General features: G+C 45.7%; 1 protein-coding gene across 4 annotated transcripts in view; it reads left to right on the top strand.

Moving 5' to 3' along the window:
• Positions 1-299: 299 nt before the first annotated feature.
• The window catches only part of bmpr1aa (bone morphogenetic protein receptor, type IAa), a 39,762-nt gene continuing 19,449 nt past the window's right edge, over positions 300-20,612 (top strand). For all 4 annotated transcript variants that reach the window (XM_026189440.1, XM_026189443.1, XM_026189442.1 and 1 more), the window contains exons 1-2: positions 300-571; positions 17,011-17,109. The gene's annotated coding sequence lies outside the window, so the exon portion shown is untranslated. The remainder of the gene's footprint in view (positions 572-17,010; positions 17,110-20,612) is intronic.

The raw sequence follows: 20,612 nt of genomic DNA, 5'->3' as shown, positions 1-20,612 counted from the left end.
CCAGCAAATTCAGTTCAATTGCACGCATAACATTGCACTTATTAATGAATCCTTCATACTACACACATGTTCTAACTTGCAGGTCATTCAGGTACACAGGATGCAAATAATGCTGGACAAAGAGAAAAAGGAAGAAAATAGAAAAATAATTGTTTGGGTTTTTTTAAGGAGTGAAAATAGGAGAACGCGAGAGCCTCACACCTGGGCCACTCAAAACCTCAGGTCCCCTGAAGTTACCTGAGAGGTGAAACAGTGAGCGCGTGCAAATTTTCCACACACCCCTCGTTCCGACCGGAAGTTCGGCTGGGTGTTTTGTGCTGCACAGTGAGTCATCGCGAGACCAGGAGACGATCTCTGCCTGGTATTTGCTTTTCTGTCCAACAGCAGCGCAAACCCGCAGAGGCGAGCGGAGCGCACGGAGCGGGGGACGCCAACGAAAAACGTCTGGAAATATAGATTTCTGTGCGGGATAACGGAGGCTGGCGCGAGCTCGAACCGGACTTACAGGATGAAGTAACGCGGGGAAAAAAGGTTCGAACATCCAGGAGACAGTAAAGACACAGGAAGAAAGGTGAGTCAAACGATCCCAAACTTCAGTCCAGACGGCGGATCTGAGCGTCGTCTATTTACTGGAGCACACGCACTCCCTTAGGATTTTTATTTTTCAGTGAAGCAGCTTTAAGTAGACCCGTGTGTGTGTGTGTGTGTGTGTGTGGGTGGGTGTAAAATAATTTTAGTGTGTTTAACTGTGGATGTAAGTTAAAAAATGAGAATTAAATTTTATCCGTGTACAGATTTTATTTCTGTGCCAGCAGATAGACGCATCCCCTCCTTCTCTAACTGCTGTCGTGGAAAAAAAAAGTTGGCTGTAGTTTTGCTGCAGCAGAAATTTGGCTCGTTTTTTATTTAAAAAGTGACAGATTATCGCTTTAAACTCACAGGGGCTTTATTTAAACCCTAGATTCGGACTATTTTGGGGTGTAGGGGTGTTTTCGGGGGCGTTTGGTGAAGTTTGTTTCGGGAGAATTTGTTTCCAGCTCGGTTAGCCGCATTCCTGTTAGCGCTGCTAGCTCCGAGTTAGCTCTGAGCGGGTTTAAGGTGCTGAAACGAAGAAGAAAAACTGGTTAAAGTTTGTTGTCAAAGTTTTTTTACGGCGCTTTTCGTTGCTGACCTTCAGTGTTGTTAACCTGGTTAGCATCGTGGGCTGGGCAGCCGTGTTTCTGTATGTTTACCTGCTTTAAACTCTGATTTTTGACCCACCTGAGCAGTCAGGTAAAGCCACCTGTGAGCTCCAGGTTTCCAGGCTGCTTCGGCGTGTTTTAAGGTGGTTTTGATCTTAGTTCTGTCTCTTGTTTATTCCGCCATGTTTCTCGCTTTTAATCGTTCACGTGTCTGCAGCTCATAATCAATACAGTTCACTGATCGACTAATCGATTAACTATCGCGGCTTTTATGTCTTTGCAATCTGAGAGGTTTTATAAGGCAGCATGAAAGAGTCACTTTTATTTTCTTGTACCTCCTTAAAAAAATCTTAAAGTACTTGTTTAAAATACTTTAAATTTAAACTAAGGCCATTTCCTATTTTTAAAATGCGCGGACATGGGAGTAATCTTTCCAATAATCTGTTTATCAGACATCACAGATTTTAAATCAGCTTAAAAAAGTGCTGCTGTAGTGCAACAGCAGGATGAAAGAGTTCCCGGAGAGGCAGCTGATTCCTGAGCACCTTTAATGTGATGTCATTCACACCTTTCTCTAATAAAAAACTAAACACCTGCACATCCACCTGCCCAGCACTGTGTGAAACAGTGAAGCCGTCCTCTAATCCAGGTGTGTCAAACTCATTTTACATTTGGGGGGGGCTTGATTTTTAACTCACGGTTTCTGTTAAACTGCAGGATCTAACATTCAACCACATCTGGCAGCTCATACTGGGAACAGTTTAATCACCTGTATATAAAACCATTACTGGAACAGCCCAATCATGAGGCACATTCATCTGTGGCCTTGATTCAGTAGACGTCCTCCAGGTTTCGTTGCAGCACAGACTCTCAGGGTGTTTGCTCATATGAAAATCTCAAACACGAGGCCGACACTGTAGGAGAAGTATGTGGGTAAAAGCGAGCACAGTTACCTGGACCAGTTTGTTTTATTCAGTAAAAACGGTGTGTGAGCTCTTTAACGATGCTCTGTCATGTTCAGCTCATATGTGCGTTTACTCACCCCTGTCGTGTTTGATCATTGATGACCAATGCAGAAATAATAAAGAGGAGATTTAACGTCACAACAATAATAATTTAATCCAAGTGGTCTTTAGAGTCCTTAGAATTCTCTTAAGATGAAATGTGATGTGAGGTTTTCAGAGTCGTTGTGTCAGACGTTAGTGTGAAATGTAAAAATAACTGTTGAAGCGTTTTTGGCTCTGGAGGCAGAGCGAGTCCAGATGTGCAGGGAAAACACTGAAGCCCGAACTGCCCGCCTTGTGTGGGTGAATGACATGAAATTGCCAAACATTAGTTTAATTTACAGCAGGAGTGGGCGATATGAGTTATGTCCCAATATTTCTAGAACATTTGGGATCATCCTACCAGTGATGCTTGCATCTCTGCAGCAGCGTCTGTAAATGTAAAAGCAGCGACTTTACAGACAGTGACGAGGCGTTAGCACTGGAGTTTACATGTGTTTACATGTGATTTGCAGCATCTGCTCGATGGTGTGTGCTGGGTGTTGAAGTAGCTCCTGCTTTAGGTACTAAATCATCATCATCACAGGCTGCTCTCGCTCTCAGACATGTCTGGCCTTGTCTTGCTGTTGCACACATTAGGGAACTTAAACATGACAACATGACGCTATAATATCAGTCCAAGTTTTATACCAGCGTTGGTGCCGATGATATGATTATAGAGGCACATGGTCGAACATCGCCTGAAGAGTTTGTGGCATGAGAACTGCAGCGTGTTGGGATGGTTGCAGTAAAATCCTGCATGAAGCGATCCTCGTACATGCTAACGACCGTCTGTTTGATTATTAGACCACAACCTTTAGATATACAAAATACACGAGTATTTGGGTGTTTGGTGCTGATTTCCTGGTTGTTTGCATGTTTGCTTACTGAATATGAATGCAGGGATAATAACACACATATTATTTTCATTGTAAGCCGACTGCTGATGCCTCGAATGGGCCTCAGATAAACATTTTTGACCCGCATCGCTTTAGGTGGCGTCTTTTAATGGCTGCTGAGGAGAGGAGGAAAACCTGTTTGGCTGCCCCCGTGAGACCTGGCTGCTGGCATTTATCTGCCTCCTGCATATGGGTCATTAAAAGGTCTTCAGTGACAATCAGGAAGAAGAAGCTTTAGAAATGTTGCCGAAAGTAGATGCCAACCCTCTGGGTCGTCTTCTTTGTTTTGTCTTTTGCTGCGTCTTTAACTCTGTTAATGGTACAGAATCTTTTAATATTGTTTAATGCCTGTTTGAGTATTTTTAAAAGCCTGTAGAATCTGTAAAGGTGTATATAGCCTTGTAGGGGTTTTTAACATGTTTAGAAGCTTTAACTGTGTCTGAGTTCTGTTTAGTGCATCCAAAGTCTTTAAAGAGTGTTGTGTTTAAAGTCTAAGGGTGTCTAAGCTGGATGTCCGTCTGTGGTCTGTTGAGTAGTTAGCTTTGAGATGCTAACAAACAGAAACCAGACAGTCTGTGCACGCATCCAAACCTCCACAGTGTAAACGGCTGAAACCACCAAATGATGTCTTCAGGTTCCTTTTTCCTGCCTGCAGCCTCACGTACTCTGTTATAATAAATATAAAGCATCATTTAAGTTTCCTGTATTTTAAAAAGGTCTACAGAAAGCATCGATGTCGTTGTTGCTCTCACAGCCTCTACCTTTGCAGGCCGCCTCCTCTTCCTCCTCCCTGATAGGGAGCAGAGGCACACGGCAGGGCAGAGAGGGGGTGTTAGAAATTAAAATCTAGTATTATCCGTATGTCAGGCAGCTGTACATTCCTCAGCCAAGCCCAGATCGCTGTAACCGAAATAACACTGACAGCAGGCGAGTGAGCGAGGCCACAACAAGAGAAACAGAGAGAGAGAAGGGGGGGGGGGTCTGAAAAAGATAAGACTGGCAGTCGCCGCCTCCTCCACCACCTCCTCCTCTTTGTGTCATAAAACCACTGAATCTTTATTTTTTTGAGTCATGTTTATAGTTTAAAACAAAAAGAAACATAAAAAACTCTTTAAAGTTTCAAGTGAAAGTTGTTTTTGTTTTGTTTTTTAATTCTTTTTGTCTTCTTGAAACCTAAAGACGTTCCCAGGGATTTGTGATTTCTTCTGTTATCCCATAATTAAATGATCTATACTTATAAAATGACACCAGTCCTCTGCACTGGGACCAGACCAGTGTACAGAAAAACACCAGTTAATGCTAATGGAGTCTTGCAGGGTAGCTGAACCCTGTGTCCTTGTGCAGCCACAGATTACATTTTCTTAGCCAAGTGTGCAAAGGTGTGTTTGTCATCTTCAAACAGTCGTCCGTTTAATCACGGACAAGCCTCACGCTTTTATTTTGAAAGTTTGACTTTTTATCAAACAAAAGGGGAGGGGGCATTAGTGAGCTCTTTTGTGAATGGGGTCCAGGTCACACAACCTTCCCAACCTCCAAGCAGTCTGAGATGGCCTCCCCTTCCTGAGCCTGAGGCTACGTCCACACTGATGCGTCTTTGTTTGAAAACACACTGTTTTCTCTCCGTTTTGGCCGCCCGTCCACACTGAGACGGCGTTTTCCCCGAAGGAAAAAACAGCGTTTTGAAAACGCTCTCGAAAACGAATACATTTGAAGGTGCTTATGTGTCGCAGTGTGGACAGAGAAAACGGAGACTTCATATCAGTCTGCTCCAGAGCTTTTCTTCCTTTTTCTAATTCTCACTCGCTTTTGCAACTTTGTACTTTTGTGTTACTCGCAGCAACGACTCCACCTCATTGTGAGTCCATTTAACAAACTCGGTGCTTTTCCTCAACATTCTGCTGCCACGTTTCAAAGAGACGGAAGTAAATAAGCGGCAGACAGAAATGAGGCAGGGCAAATCTTCTTGCGCTTCACACATGTGCAGCACTGGAACATAAGCGTTTTCGGCCATTTCAGTGTGGACGCACAACTCTGTGAAAACAACTGAACACGCTAGTGTGGGCGCGGAGCGTTTTCAGACGAAAACGCCATTTTCAAATCTATCTGGGCCAGTGTGGACGCAGCCTGAGGGAGGTCTTCCTTCCCACTGTTACCAAGTGTTTGCTCACAGGAGGTCGTCTGATTGTTGGGCTGTCAGTATTTACAGTATAAAACACCTTAAATGTGACTGTTTCTTGTAAGTTGGTCCTTTGCAAATAAAACTGACTTTAGCTGAACTTAAAACATTGAATAATTCTGAAGTGCACACTCAGGCCTGTGAGTCCCGTTCAGCCATGGCTCATCTCTGCCATTCAAACACACTTCGTATACTGAACTGTACATTTATTGTCTTTCAAGAAGTCATTTTTATTCAGTGTTTTCATAAAAGCCTCATTTTTATGCATTTCTGCTACACGTGAGTTGAAGGACCAGTTGGAAACCTTTATCCAGCTGCTGATGTTGTCATTGCTAAGCTCTGCAGTCTGAGTATCACTGAAATGCAGCCACGTGCTCGTTTGACATTTTCACTCATTTCCTCTCTTTCCCCCACGAGCTTGCTCCCGTCTCTGTTCCCGGCCTGCACCACTACACTTGAGCCCCGTTCCCATTCGTACCTGCTCGGATCGACTCCCCGCGGTTTTCAGGGTTTTCCATTAGGTCATAGTACCTGCTCGCCAGGGGTCCCAAAGCGATTCGTACAGATATTAAAATGTGACGTTGTCAGGCTGCATGCCATCGATTGGCTGGTCAGTGGCGTCACTCGATGAGTCACGAGCGCGTCTAAATCACGAAAATCAAAACCACCATTTTTGAAACTGCTCAACGTGGGAAACGGCTACTCGTGGTCCCCGGGTCTGACAAAAAGCCACGGACCGAGCAGCAGGTATATCGTCGTGACCGCAACGTGAGTCACCGCGCCCTCGGTTATGTCTTCTCAGGCGCTCAGAAAGAAAACCAGAGGAGGTGACGGGCCGTAGCTGTGATGGTGGTTGATGTGGTATGGCTAAAAAAATCCCAGTTTGAGTCTGTGATACAGGAAAATGCCATCCCTGCACACACGTCAGACTGTGTTTGTGGGAATTTTGTGTTCAAACTATAAAGAAAAGAAGATGATGGAGATAAATCTGACTTTTGGAGTTTGTTGTCCCACAGATAAGCCCTGTCCTTGTATTTGAATTTTAAAACTCAGACTCGCCGTGTGGCTCGGGTGGAAGAACGCGTTACTTTGCTGGTTTGTCTGTTATTAACCCTTGTGTGGTGTTCATATTTTTGTTACTCAGCCAGTGTTCATGGGTCTGGTGGACCCGCTAGAGTTTTGGCTTTCCAAATTAACACTATCAAACAATTTTATGTTAAATTACTCAACAGATGTTTACTTCATCCCAATTACAAGCCATATGAACAGCAAACATGGTTATTTTTTTCCCTTTACCTTTGTTAGATCACATTTATGAATTAATGTGCTTCTCGTTTTTTTTTTTTTTTTATAAAATGTTATAAAAAAATAAATCAGTTATAATCAAGTGGAGTGAGTGTAAAGACACAACACATTTACACGTGAAGCAATATGTTTCACAACTAAATGGGATCAGCTGCTCATCAATGGTGATATTAGGCCCAGGGTTGTAAAACAGGGGGAGGTGGTGCACACACTTATCCCACACTGTCCTGATGGCAGCTAGCTTGTCTCTCTGCCGTCGAGCTGGTCTGTCGTCTCGGTTATCAAAACGGATAATCCTGGAAATTTTGTTGAAGTTTTCCAGAGACACTGATGCACGGATAGGTTCTTGCCGGTTTCTGCATCCCACAGGGATTCTGTGGATTCCCCTTTGGACCTGAAAACTCCTGCAAGGATAAGAACCCCAAAGTAGGCCTTTGGGGTTCTTAGATGAATTTGGTCTCCTTCCACCTCTCTCCAAAAACACACCTTCCTTCTAGATTACTGCAATCCAGAATAATTTTCTGGATGGAATCTGGGATGAAAAGCTCAAATGAAGACTTGATGTCCTGCACATGAGTAACTGTCAGCCGTGTTGGCCCTGGCTTATCACAGTAACAGCTCTGCAGGGTGGCTCATTTCTTGGGCAAGAAGACCATTCAATTTCACCAGTTATTGACGTCCATATTTCTTCACTTGCTGTCTGGTGGGCTTGTTCTGGTCCTGGAGCTGGCTGCAGATGGGGTACTCGTCTTCGTTTTGTTACTAAATGGTGCTCAACCTCATCCTCTTCTTCAAAGTCACTGTCAGACTCTGAATTTTCAGAAATGTGAAATATTCTGAAACCTCTTTGTCAACATCATCATCCAAAGCTCCTCTCTCTTCCAAAATCAATCAGATGGCCCTCGCAGCAGATAATCTTTTGCCATCTTGATCAGTTGTGATAAAGAACCACACTGGCAAAGTCTTATTTATAGTATTATGCCCCTAATTTGCAGGTGGGACAGGGTATGAGAAAATAAAATTTGGATCCCTCAAGAAAGAGGGTAAAATGTGCGGGAATGTCAGAGCAGACGGTGTTGATAGTTGAATTTTCAACAATGCTGCAACTTTGTGCGGAGCAGGAGGGGAAGAAAACACTATCAGCAGCACCAGAAAGGAGGAAGACAGAGTGTGGGAACACAGGACCTGCACTTTCAACACTTTTATTAGACCTGGGTCCAGTGGACCCGAGCACCTTGTATGTAATGTAAATGCGTGGGGGGAGGTACAGTATGAGGTCATTGAAAATTAGTTCGGATTTATGTTCTTCAGAGAAAATAAGCCAAAGCCAATGAATTTCAGGTTGAAAAAATAATTAATTGTTTAATTTTTCTTTTGAGAAAAACTGAAAACGGGTCTCACAGACCCGAACACCATACAAGGGTTAAATAGGATTAGATAATGGATGAAAAAAAAAATGAACAGCAGAAACTTTTCTCTTCATCTGAAACACGTCTGTGAGGCTTTTTAAGATGTCGTAAACAGCTCTTGGTAAATGGCCTGTATTTGTATAGCTTTACTACTCCCTAAAGACCCCAAAGCGCTTTACACATCCAGTCACGCACACATTCACACACTGGTGATGGCAGCTACAGTGTAGCCACAGCCACCCTGGGGTGCACTGACAGAGGCCGGGCCCTCTGACCACCACCAGTAGACAACAGTCTCATCACATGTTTGCCAGCTTCAATGTTCAAAAGTCAAACCATTATTTTTAGCAGCAGTGTGTGGACTAACAGGCAGCTCTGGCCTGTCTGATTGTTTTTGTGGATAAAACTGGAATAACAGAAGATCCGGGACTCTGAGCGGTGTGAGCCACGAGGTGGTCAGAGGAAACGCTGGCGACGTGTGTGTCGCTGTTTCACATCCGTGCAGTCGCCCAACAGAAGAAAGTATAAACGAGAACACAAAATTATTAATATCAGGCGCAGGCGGCTGCAGAAACTGTAGGCGATTTGTTAATGATTCATTATTTGTGAATCATCGTGACACGGCAGCTAGCCGCTGGTTTTACAACGTCAGGTGACGCGGTCGGTGGTGGGTGGGGCCTTAAAACTCACGGCCCAGCTCGCTGCTGGAATCAGATGTTCTGTTAAAGTTGGCGTGCTGCTGTGCGACACGCTCGCGGCGTCTGATTTAGGGTTTTCATGCTCAGTTTGTGTCGTTTTGATGCTCGGGGTGTTTGTCTGGTGCTGGCGTTATTTCTCCACGATAACCTTAAACACTGAGGCAGGCTGATGGTGAGCAGCGAGCACACAGGAGAGCTGAAAGCAGTCTTCTGGTTGTTCAGGCTCCTTTTCGGGCCCAGCTCTGTTATTAAAAGCTGCTTTACAAACTCACTGAGCTTCCCCCCCCATCTGTTTCTCCTCCTTCCCAGCGCTCCGTCTCAGTTTTCCCTCTCCTGGGAGACTTTCCACCCTCGGAGGTTGAGCTCGGGGATCTCTCCCTTTTCCTCTGCTCTATTTCCACCTCTCCTTTTCCTCCTCCTTCCCTCCCTCCATCCTTTTCTCGGAGTGGGTTTCCAGTCTGGCAGGCTGGGGATCAGATTACTCGGAGTCTCGGAGGCTCTCTGGCGAGGTGGCATTGCTGGAGGAGGAAGAGGAGGAGGGATGAAGGTAGGAAGGAGGAAAGGAGATCGGGTTTCACATCTCCAGCGCTCCCTTCTGTCTGCCTCGCCTCCCTCCTCCTCCTCTCCCCCCAGCAGCCTGGAGACAGAGTGGCTGAGCCAGGGAGGAAAACATGCAATCCACCCTCCTCCTCCTCCCCCCCTCCCCCTCCATGCGGCCAGCCTCTGTGCAGATAAATAAAGGCAGTAAATGGGAGCTGAGCGCACAGAGGGACGATTCTTCACCTCCGTCCCTGCAGAGAGATTTCATGTCCTCCTCCTGAGCGTTTTTCCTTCTCCTGGATTTGTGGCAGAGGTCACTCGGGTGTAGATGAATCAGTTTGTGTCCATGCGTTACTTTTTCTAACATGGTGACCCAAAGTGTGGGCCGAGGACCCCTGATGGGCTGCTTGGATACCGAGGAGGGCTCGGGCTGATTTATAATGAATACTGTTTAAGGAATATATATAATAAAAGTTTGGTTGGAGATTTTTCTAGGTGAAATCTTTGATGGTGATTCAGATGATTTTTCTTTCTCACTCAGGTTTTGTAATTTAGTGAAAAATGTCTTTGAAATATTTATATTTTAACACAAAGCTGAACTAATGAAACATTTTTTTTACAAGTAATGTTTAATGTTCTTCCTCTTCTGGCCTGTTTTTGATCCAGAACTTGTTTTGTGTCTTAATCTGGAAAATAACGATGTATGATGTAAATCACCCTGAAGGAGACGCCTCAGCTTCAGCTTGTGATGCTGAGAGTTGTGTTAAAGGTTTGTGTTGTCAGAACATAGTTTGAACTGGCCTGCAGCAGTCTGTGTGAACGACTGAGCTGCCCACCCGCTGCTTCTGTAAGCATGTAAGCCTGCAGCTTGTTGGATGTTGGAACGTAGTGTAAAATGCTCCCTATGAATTCCCAAACTGATGAATGCAAATAGCTGAATTTATCGACATCAGCTGAAGGTCGAAACCTCCTCTATGCTTCGACCTCGTCCTTCCTCCAGCGGCTCCAGCAGACCTTCAGTGGTATCGATCTCAGCTTTAAATACACACCACCCATCCCAGTAAATAATTCAGCAGACCCCCCCCCCCCCTGAAGACAGATGAATACCCTCTCTGCTTCACGTCAAACCGGCTCTTTTAAATGTGATTACTCGTGCGGTCATGTGACTGCAACGAACAGGGCTGATTTCCTCGACTTCAGATATCTGAAGTCTCACCAAACCACAGCAGAGGAATCGGAGCTTTCTGTCCCCTCATCACAAAACCTCGTTACAAAACAAGACTTTACAGTGTTTGAAGCAGAGTTGACTGGAGCCAGTTGGTGACACCAAGTTTGTCTCACTCTGGTATTATTGTGGGGTCTTTACTTTAAGTGATTTGGTGCTGTGTAAAGAAAATTGAAGTGAAATTTCAAGCATGAAGTAAAGATGATGTATTGGAGCATCTGCAGACCAAACACACATTTCCTGGACATTTATAGACAGAAATGATTTCTTTAGTTCTGTTTGACCACAGCTCTCTACATAAGTATGACTTCATTCTGTCAGTTTGTTTTTAGCAGAAGTTAACTAGTTGAAGTTAGTCTCCTTCAGGAAATCTGTTGTTGTTTAAAGGAAGTCTGAGGTTGTCTGACTGATTCATAGGAAGAACTGTCAGACGTCTGTTTCAGTTCCTCCTTCATTCTTCAGGCAGATTTGTTTTTCCTAATCCTCCTAGCTGGTGGGGGCAGTGGTGATGGCCCCTGACCTCCATCCTGACCCCTCCCCTCCGTGTCCAGCTCGTTAACGGAGCCGTCTCCTCCCCACCTCGATCGTGGACTCAGGATTCAGGTGACGGTGGATCTCTGCCTCGGTCCTCCAGCCTTCATGCTGTTTGCAGTAATCAGTTTTGCACGAAGTTTAATGTGTGCACTGGGTTGTTCTCAGAAACGGCTGAATCTTATAGACCTACACAGCGAATAAATGCCTGAGCAGCCCAGGCTACCAACACACAGACAGTCAGCAGGTAACCGTACAATCTGTTTTTGTGTTTCGGGGGAAATAATTGTTACAGCATCACGAGCCTCCAGCAATCACGTTCATTTAAACTCAGATCTTTTTTCCTCATAAATTCAACTTTTTTTATTTGTTTTTTGTGAAGGGTGTGTTTGAGTTTGGGCTCAAGTTTTTTGAGTTTCAGAAGACCGAAAGCTTCTACGGCACTTTCTCTATGTGAGAACGACAGTTCATCGTTAATCAGCTTCATTGAAATTGTTGTAATCTGCTCTGAGTGCAGGTGGAGGCGTCTGCTGGACTGAGCTACAAACGTCGTCGGGTTAGTTTAGACACAAGTATCAAGCACATTGTCGTACGTATTAGTAAAGGTTGGATTTCTTTGTTGTCTTTTTAATGTCAAAGCAGAAAATCTTATGCGTGAGTGTCACATTGGCGCTCCCTCTTCATTTACTGCCCTGTTCCCACTCTTTCTTTTGCCAGTTCTTAAGTGGTGAAAATAAGCAGAGTCTGGTTTTTAAGTGCTTTAGAAGTTTGAAAATAAATCTGAAGCTGAACTATGCAAACTGTTTGAGGACCGAGCCGTTACAGCCGAGTGTTTACGGTCCTTTTCTGTCTCAGTCGGTTTGTCTTGTACGACCGGCACCCCTCAGTTTTCCCACTCCGCCCGGGGTCTGTGAACACAGCGCCGCTCCCTCCTGGTTTCTGCTCGTTAATTTCAATTAGCTCTGGCTGCCGGCTGCTGTTCGCTTTGATGCCATTAGTGTCTCATCCCTGCGCTCGTCTTCCTCTGTTGGTTTTGTGAAAGCTGGGATCTGAGACGTGGGACATCTGAACGCTTTGCTTCCACTTCCTTGCAGCGCCGTCCAGCCCTGCGGTGCACGCTGAAGACTCCGACGCTGTGGAAAATGTAGGTGAACAGCTCAGTACACCTGTCACCGCTGCAGGTGAGACAGTTGGAGCAGTTTCCACATGTTAATTGTAATCTGCCCGAGCATCACTAAGAGCATCCGACAGGAAGACGAGTCACATCATCAAAGTGCAGAATTGAGGTCAGGAGGGTTGGGTCAGGTTAAAACGTCATTGATGCTCTTAGCTCCTCCCCCTTTAAGGAAGCTGTCTTCTGATTGACCGCCCCTCGTAAGCACCGTGACCAAAGGCAGTGTTTGCATTTGTAGTATTCCACACGCACGGCTGATTGTTGGGCTGCAGCGCCTCGTTCAGGGTCGATCCTCTGATGTTTGTTGTGTTCGGGGGTGGTGATGTAAAACGGCGAGTTTGGTGGCCAGCGGCACTGGCGGTTTCTTTGGGAATCAGGTTGACGCAGTGTGGCCTGAGGCGAAGCAGACGCACAAGCGCTATAGCGAGGCTTCAGCGGCGTTTAAATGCTGGACTTTGTTTTCTCTCCCCGCTGCAGACAGACCTCCTCCTGAGCTCGTCTCCTCTCTGGTCCTGCCATGTGTTTGTTTATGTGCCGGCACAGCTCGGGCGCTTTGCCCGTCTGCTTTCACACAAGGACGACTGGTTTCACTGCTTTCCTGTTAGACTGTGGTTTCACAGCATCTCACACGTCACTCAAACGCTGGAATTTGCGTGTAAACATCAGCTGCCCCAGAGCACTCTAAGCCCAGTTTAAAGCAGAGCTGACGGTGGCGGCTGATTATTAAAAATGAGTCTTCAGGTGGGCCATAAGGCAGGTTTTTAAACTGCTAGTACATCTACACGTCAGGTGATCACAATACTGTGAACTGTCTCGTTCAGTTTGTTTTGGACAGGAGGAACGACGTCAAGGCCAAAGCTGTGAGAGGTGTGCATGAGGTACACTATCAGAACTACAGCTCCAGCTAAAGGCAGGTGGACCGGACGTCCAGATCTGTTTATTGTCCTTATCTGACCAATAGCGTGGCTGCTGATGTTCACTGACAGGCTGTGCAGGCAGGTTCTTCTGTTTTGAGTAACTTACCTGTTTGAATTTAGTTAAATGTCCAAAATAACCTCTTCAAGAATGAATTTCAGCTCCCATCTGAATCCATGTTTATATTCTAAGAATAATTCGGGGAGGTGTGTGTGTGTGTGTGTGTGTGTGTGTGTGTGTGTGTGTGTGTGTGTGTGTGTGTGTGTGTGTGTGTGTGTGTGTGTGTGTGTGTGTGTGTGTGTGTGTGTGTGTGTGTTAATAACATGCAGTCAGCATGAACTGAGCAGCTTGCTGTTTCTCCCTCCCTCTCTCTGGCTGTCGGGCTTCCTTTAAATAGCTGGTTGGTGTAAACAGCTCGCCGTGACGGTAAATCATCACGGGCATCATGAGCACTCACCCAGAGCTCACTGTCACCTGACTGGATGGATGGCGGGCTGCTTCTCATTCACTTCTTAAAGGAAACAGCCTCCACCTTATGACCATAAACATCCACGCTGTTGCGTCTCCACAGACCTGTAAACACTGCCACATTTGTCTTACTGCCATAGGATCTCTGTTTGTTTTTAAATAAAGTTTGGAGTTTTATTTTGAAAGGCCGAGCAGAAATGCAGCTGAGGAATGCTTTGACATGTGACTGATGTCCACGCCAGGATCAAACTGGCTGTGTGAGGCGTTTATTTAACCGCCCTTCTGACTGAAGAGGATCAGAACAGATGATCTCACTTAGAGTAACACAAACATCGCCACGAGGACTTTCTGGCTCTGAGTCGTTGAGACCTTCAGTTCAGCTCATCTGGTCGAAACGATTGATTTCAGCTCGAGTCCGGTTATCAGAGTGGAAGCGGTTTGTAAGTTTCACGCAGTCATGGTAAAGCGTTCAAGCAAGCGTGTTGTTTCCCTCACGGCTTTTCCAATGTGCACTTTTTTTTTTTTTTTAAACTAGGTCTTTTTATTAAGAGGTTTTCCTTTTATACATATAAACATATATATTATACATCTAAACAGGAAGAAAAAAGGATTACAGATCTGTACATTCGGGTTAACTAGTACATTTAGGCTGTAAAGTGGGTTCAGAAATGTATCTTCAGCTGTCAAATAAAAGGAGAAAAAAAGAAAGAAAAAGGGAAATATAAACAGATGTATGATATTTCCCAAAGTAACACAATCCCTGCAAAATAATCCCATTCATTCCCACCCAGGTCACTGCCCGACACCTGAACACTGATTTCCACACCTGACATAAGAGAGTTTGCTGAAAAATTCTTATAGATTTTGAAATTTCCCAGTAGAGTTCTGGAGTGAGTGTCTTATTTGACGCCATGAGGTCATATAACCACAGTTTGTGAGTGGGGGGGGGGGCGTCCTGCCACCTCAGTAGGATTGCCCTCCTGGCTAACAGGGAACAGAAAGATGTCGTCTGTTTTTTTTAGAGGCGTAGAAGCACCTCATTCCCACTGATGCCAAACAGAGCAAGAAGGGGGCCAGCGTCACACTGAGAATCCTGGACAGGTATGAAAAACATCTGTCCAGAACTGAACGAGACTGGGACAAGACCAGTACATGTGGACCAGTGAGGCTTCAGCAGTTTTGCATCTGTCACAATGTGGAGTGATTTCAGGATGGATACGGGACAGTCTGGATGTTGAGAAATGGGCTCTATGCACCGTGTGAACTGGATTAAACAGTGGCGGGCGCATAATGATGTTGTGTTGACATGTTTGAGTATGGAGGCCCATGTTTCGTCAGAGAAGGTTACGTCTAGGTCTTCTTCCTACAGTGTCTTGAGCTTGGATAAAGAGGTATGTCTCAATATGTCTGTGAAGGTTCTCAGTCATCCAGGTCATCGTAGTCAAAGGAGCTTGCAAAGAAAAGCGTCTGGACTTCTTCAAGTTGCTTGAAGACGTTTCACCTCTCATCCGAGAAGAGGATGAGAGGTGAAACGTCTTCAAGCAACTTAAAGAAGTCCAGACGCTTTTCTTTGCAAGCTCCTTTGACAGGTATGTCTCAAATTTAACATTTTATTCTAAAGCAGGGAAATCAGCCCTCTGTTGGTTGGATTGAGTCGTAGGATAGTTTCTAATAGTGGAGGCTTGAGCCTGGAGTCTGGGAACAAATAAAGTGCCTGGCTTGCAAGTATCTGAAAAAGTGTGACGGTGGAAGAATATATTTGTTAGCAAGTTGTTCAAATGATGCTGGTTTGTTGGCTATGAATAGGTCCTTAAAGCAAGTAATTCCACTTCTGTGCCGCTCCACAAACCCACCGTCCTGGGTCGAAGGTTTAAAGAGATGGTTAGATGGGGCTGAGAAGAGTTTAAAGTATGTCCTAAACTGGCCCCATATTTTTAATGAGTGTACCAGTACGGGGTTGGGGATGGAGTTGAACGACGAGGATGAGAGTGGAGAACAAAGTGCAGCTGGTAAGGATATACTGTTGTCACTATGCAATTCCATAGTCAGCCAGTCAGTCGGGACGGGTATTAACATCTTCATGGGGACCAAAAATTGGTAGTTTTACTATACTTGTGGGGACATACAGCCCTCGTGGGGACCAGGATTTTGGTCCCCTTAGGTTTGAAGGCATTTTTGAGGCTCAAAATGTGGTTTTAGTGTCAGGGTTACAATTAGGTTATGGTTAGGTATTTAGAGTAAGGGTCAGGGTTAGGCATTCATTTTTGATGGTTAGGGAAAGCATTATGTCAATGAGATGTCCCCACAAGGGTGGGTGTGTGTGTGTGTGTGTGTGTGTGTTCCTGTCGGCCAAGCTTGTGACCGCTCTCGTCCTCGGACATCTATTTTCTCCCCTTCTCTTCTATAATAACTCACCGCTGACGGGGTTTTCTGCCACACACACACGCGCGCGTCTGGTTTGCTATCTTCGTGGGGACATCCCATAGTAAGAGCCCGAACCTCTAGCTGAGTATTAGTTTTGGCAGCTGCACGTAGGTGTAGTGTGAGGAGGAGGGACTGCTCACTTAGGGCCCTGACCTTTGACCTTTACAGCAGTTTGTTCAGATTTGTGTGATTAGTAATTTGCTCTGTAGCATTTTGGACTACTTTCACAGTTTGAATGTGATTTTTATTTTTTTACATATATATTTTATATACGTGTGTGTGTGAGTGATTTTGCTGGATTTTAAGCTCCATTAAAGCTCAGACTCACTCGCTGTTTAACTCAACTCGAGCCGAAGAAAAAAAGGCAACAGGTGGCTGTTGTTGTTATTGTTTTTTATTATTGTTGTTGTTGTTGTTACTTCTACAACAATTATTATTTCTGGTTTCTGGACTTGGACCTGACTCTTATTTTGTCAGACTGGCTGTGGTGTGAGCAGCTTCCTGTCAGTCCTCGGTGTTGGACTCTCCTCCTCTCGGCTCTCTGGGTGTGAATATTAATTTGCTCTGAGGACATGGGCCTCCTCGGCTGCATAAAGCCTCCTTTGAGGAGGCCTCTGCGCTCAGATAAAAAGGCTTCTGTGCCCGAGGAGGCGAGGAGGAGGCTCCCCGTCTGTCAGCCACGCTGTTCCACTTATCTGACATCAACACTGAGCTAATGATGAGCTGCGTTCATGCCCGGAGAGCTTAAGGAGGATTTTTTTTTTAAAGGTGGTCCTTCAGAGGGTGCACAGTCTTGGAAGGTGGCGTTTGGTCCTCGAGGCTCCTGGGAACACTTTCATCAGTCAGTGAGGACGATGATCCGGACTGATTTGAACCCGTGCTTTCCTGACCTCTGTTTGGGTTTTCAGCCAGGCAGAAAACGCTGCCGCCTTAATGATGATTGATGATGTTAATCAGGTACACGTGCTGCAGGTATGATCATCACTGAGTTATAACCATGTCGTTGTTTTCCTCTCTCTCAGCTGCCGCCGTGATGTTGGCTTGATCTGACTTCTACACTACGTTTCCCATGGAGCCGTGTACCGAGAGGCACATTATTCCACCATGGACTCAACAGTCAGGTACACACACACACACACACACACACACACTACACTACACTGATGTGTCACATCTGCAGAAAATACAAACAAACTTTATATTTTGTGGACGGCTGCGGTGATTACTCTGATTGCCTGGGCCTGTCTTGCGCTTCAAGGAGATTAACCTTTGACCCTAGGGTTGTTTAAGAAAAGGCTGGCCAATCAGGAGGCTTCCTGGCTTTTAATTGCAGGCTCTGATTGGGTCATTGGAGCTGTCATGTGGTTTGATTAACAGCAGAGCAGGAAGAGCACTGATTACAGCAAGCCAATGGCTGCATCTCCGTGTGTGTGTGTGTGTGTGTGTGTGTGTGTGTGTGTGTGTGTGTGTGTGTGTGTGTGTGTGTGTGTGTGTGTTGTAGGGGAAGTGTTTAAGAAAAGCTCTGGAATGTGTGTTAAAGGTTAAATCTCCCTCAATGACAGTTTTTTTTTGTGTTCTCCGGTTTGATCGTCTCTGTGCTGTTGATCTTTTAAAGGTCAAAAATGTTGACAGTCAGGTTGGAAAGGAGGATCCTGTCAGCTCGGCGCTTCTGTCTGATATTTTTGGGCTGAATCGTGACACACACACCTTAGTACAGCCTAATCAGAGTGGGCGGGGACGCATGCTCGCACCGCTTTGCTGCCGTTGCGTCCGGCTGGCCTCGGTCAGTTAGTGCTGGTGTCACTGGGTGTTTGAAAGGATTAGACGAACACGTTAAAATGGAAAAAACAGTTTTCTGTGATGGGGGCGGGGCTACAGGAGTTGGAGAGGCATTATGTAATGTCACACCAAATTAGGGCTCTAACTAATATCGAAATACTGCTCAGGTCTCAGCAGGGGAATGAGTTACTGTGAAGATGATGATGATGATGATGAAGGTGGCCTCGCTGCTCTTTGGGCTCTGTAATCATAATCGGGTCGACAGTAATGCAGGTAACGTGCTGCGAGGACTGCCGGACGGTGTTCAGCATGAAGACGTTTTCATTTCTTTTCCTCTTTTGTTAAAAGTGAAAAAACTTGAAGCTCCTGTTTGTTTGTAATCTCTGTGTTTGGCTCGTGTTGCCTTCAGGGTTAACTTTGATGCGACGCAGTGTTACAGCTGCAGACGGTCTGATTCTTTGGCTTCCTTCAGTCGGTTATTCACTGATGTTTCTGAAAAACAGCAAAGCCAGCTCGTTGTTAGTGTTTTATTATCAGCGTAGCTATCTGTGACAGGACGGCCATTAGCAGTCAGCCTGAGAGAACACTTTATCAGACGCTCACGTAATCGGCTGCGTCTGACATTCGTTTGCTATTTTTGGAGATTGTTGACATGTTCTTTGTCACTCGGTTAAAGCTGGAATCCTGACTGCAGTTGAACCCTGTCAGGTTTGCCCTGCGCGCCGCCGCATGTGAATGAAGCGTGGAGGTGGGGGGGCAGAGCTCCTCGGGGACATATGGGAGCGATTTGGTGCTGCAGACTGGCTGGCTCTGTTTGAAGGTCTGTCAGCGAGCTCAAACTCAGACGCCTGAGTCACCGCGCGCTGAAACAAAGGCAGCAGTCGGCCTGGTTTCAGCACACAGTCACATACTTCGAGGAAAGTCACGAGTGGCGACGAATGCTCGGGGAAAACTGAGTTCATCACAGCTCGTGGATGGATCTGAGATAAACAAACGTGGAGAGATGAAAGCAGCAGCAGTAACAACAGATTAAAAGTGTATATTTCACCTGTTTTGAAATAATTTAAGGCCTCACATCGTTCCTGCTCTCAGGAGTCGACAGAAGGAAGCTGTGAAAATGTTAATTAAACTAATGACTGATGTCATTACTGTACAGCCACCTCAGTGGACGTGCTGACGATGAGCACTGACCTGGTTGGCTGATTAACCATCATTAACTGCAGTGAAGCCATGAGTGAGATGTCCCAGCTGTTAGTCTAACGTCCAGGCGTCCATGCAAAGAAGATTTATGAGCTTTAGCTGAAACTCACGATCAGTGATTTCTAAACTACATCTCAGTGACGTTTTGTACCTCAGGCCTAATTGCTCGATCGTGATTGGACCAGTAAATACACCCTACTATATGATGATGGACCAGTGTGCTTGAACCAGGCCAGTGCTGGTTAGTGTGAACACTGATCTGTCATTGAGTGATACACTGATGAGTGCAGGGCATCATTAACAGTGTCACATGGCTCTTTAACAAACACTGGCAAAAAACACACTTTTTTGGCTCCGTTTATTTTTATATCCATATTTGCAGTTTACACACACACACACACACACACACACACACACACACACACACACACACACACACAGGACCACCTGTATCGTGTCGTTTGTGGCCTGGCTGCATTTTCAGCGTGACACGGTGAATGAAACCATCCAGCCTCTCTGCACAGTCCAGTCTGACCAGACCACCCACACACACACCCACATACACATGGACACACACACCCACACACACACAAAGTTACCGTCATATTTTAGTTGTATTGTGTGTGGGAAAACTTGTTGGCGCTCAGGTCTCTGTAGTTTCCCCTCCTTCATACTGGGATGAGACGGTTTTAGCTCCACCAGAAACAAGCTGCACATCCTTCAGTGCACTTTGGTGCAGAGCTGTGCAGCCAGTCTGAACTTCTGTTAATCCCACCAAACAGAAACAGACGGTCGTCAGTGAACAGAGCCCACCTGCTTCTGTCTAACATGGTGAACATCTCCAGAAGCTCCATAGAGCCTCGTTTTCTCTGGATGAGCTTGAGCGTGACCCCCCCTACTGGAAGAGGACGTCCAGAGAGTGAGAGTGTTTCTGTTTGTAGCATGGCTTCACTATAACTGTAGAGAGGAGCCCAGGGCGGATGGATGGGCCAAAGATCTGTGATAACTGTGGCAGGATGTGATAAACGCTCTGTTTAAAGAAGGAAAGTGTGGAAGCTGAGGTTGTTTGATCCAGCATGAGGGGAGAGTAACGTAAAGCACAGTCCCATTTAACCCCGTTTACATTCAGCAATGATAGAAGTGTTTCAGTACGAGCTGAACTGGTTGACTTCCTAACGTTTGTCGTGTTCTCCTTTGTGATTCTTTATATTTTTCACAGGTTTTTCTGTGTTTCAAATATGTGCTAAAATTCTGGACCTCTCCTCTGCTGCGTGGTGAAATGCCAGCAGGACGCTGGTTTCCTGGCCCGGAGAGCTGCAGGGTGGGGGTCGGTGTTTTCCATTACCTGCTCCCCACATTCCAGCAACATTTGGAGGAGGAATGGGGGGAGGGCGAAGTGAAAAGCGAGTCTGAGGGGGAGGTGAAGGAGGAGGCTGTTAATCGAAATGCAGCAGAGATCAGCTGACTGTGGCTACAAACAGAAATCCTACTCTCGCTCAGAAACAGATTATTTAATTTGCTGGCTATAAAAGTGATAAAGCAAGGCTGTGATTGGGCAGACAGACTTTGCTCCACGTGCCCCTGCAGGGTGCATCACACAAGACAGTTAAAAGGGAGTTTTTCCTTCCCACTGTTGCCAAGAGTG

Source organism: Astatotilapia calliptera, chromosome 13, assembly GCF_900246225.1.
Source record: "Astatotilapia calliptera chromosome 13, fAstCal1.2, whole genome shotgun sequence".
Classification (NCBI taxonomy): Eukaryota; Metazoa; Chordata; class Actinopteri; order Cichliformes; family Cichlidae; genus Astatotilapia; species Astatotilapia calliptera.
This window is presented reverse-complemented; position numbering and strand designations above follow the sequence as displayed.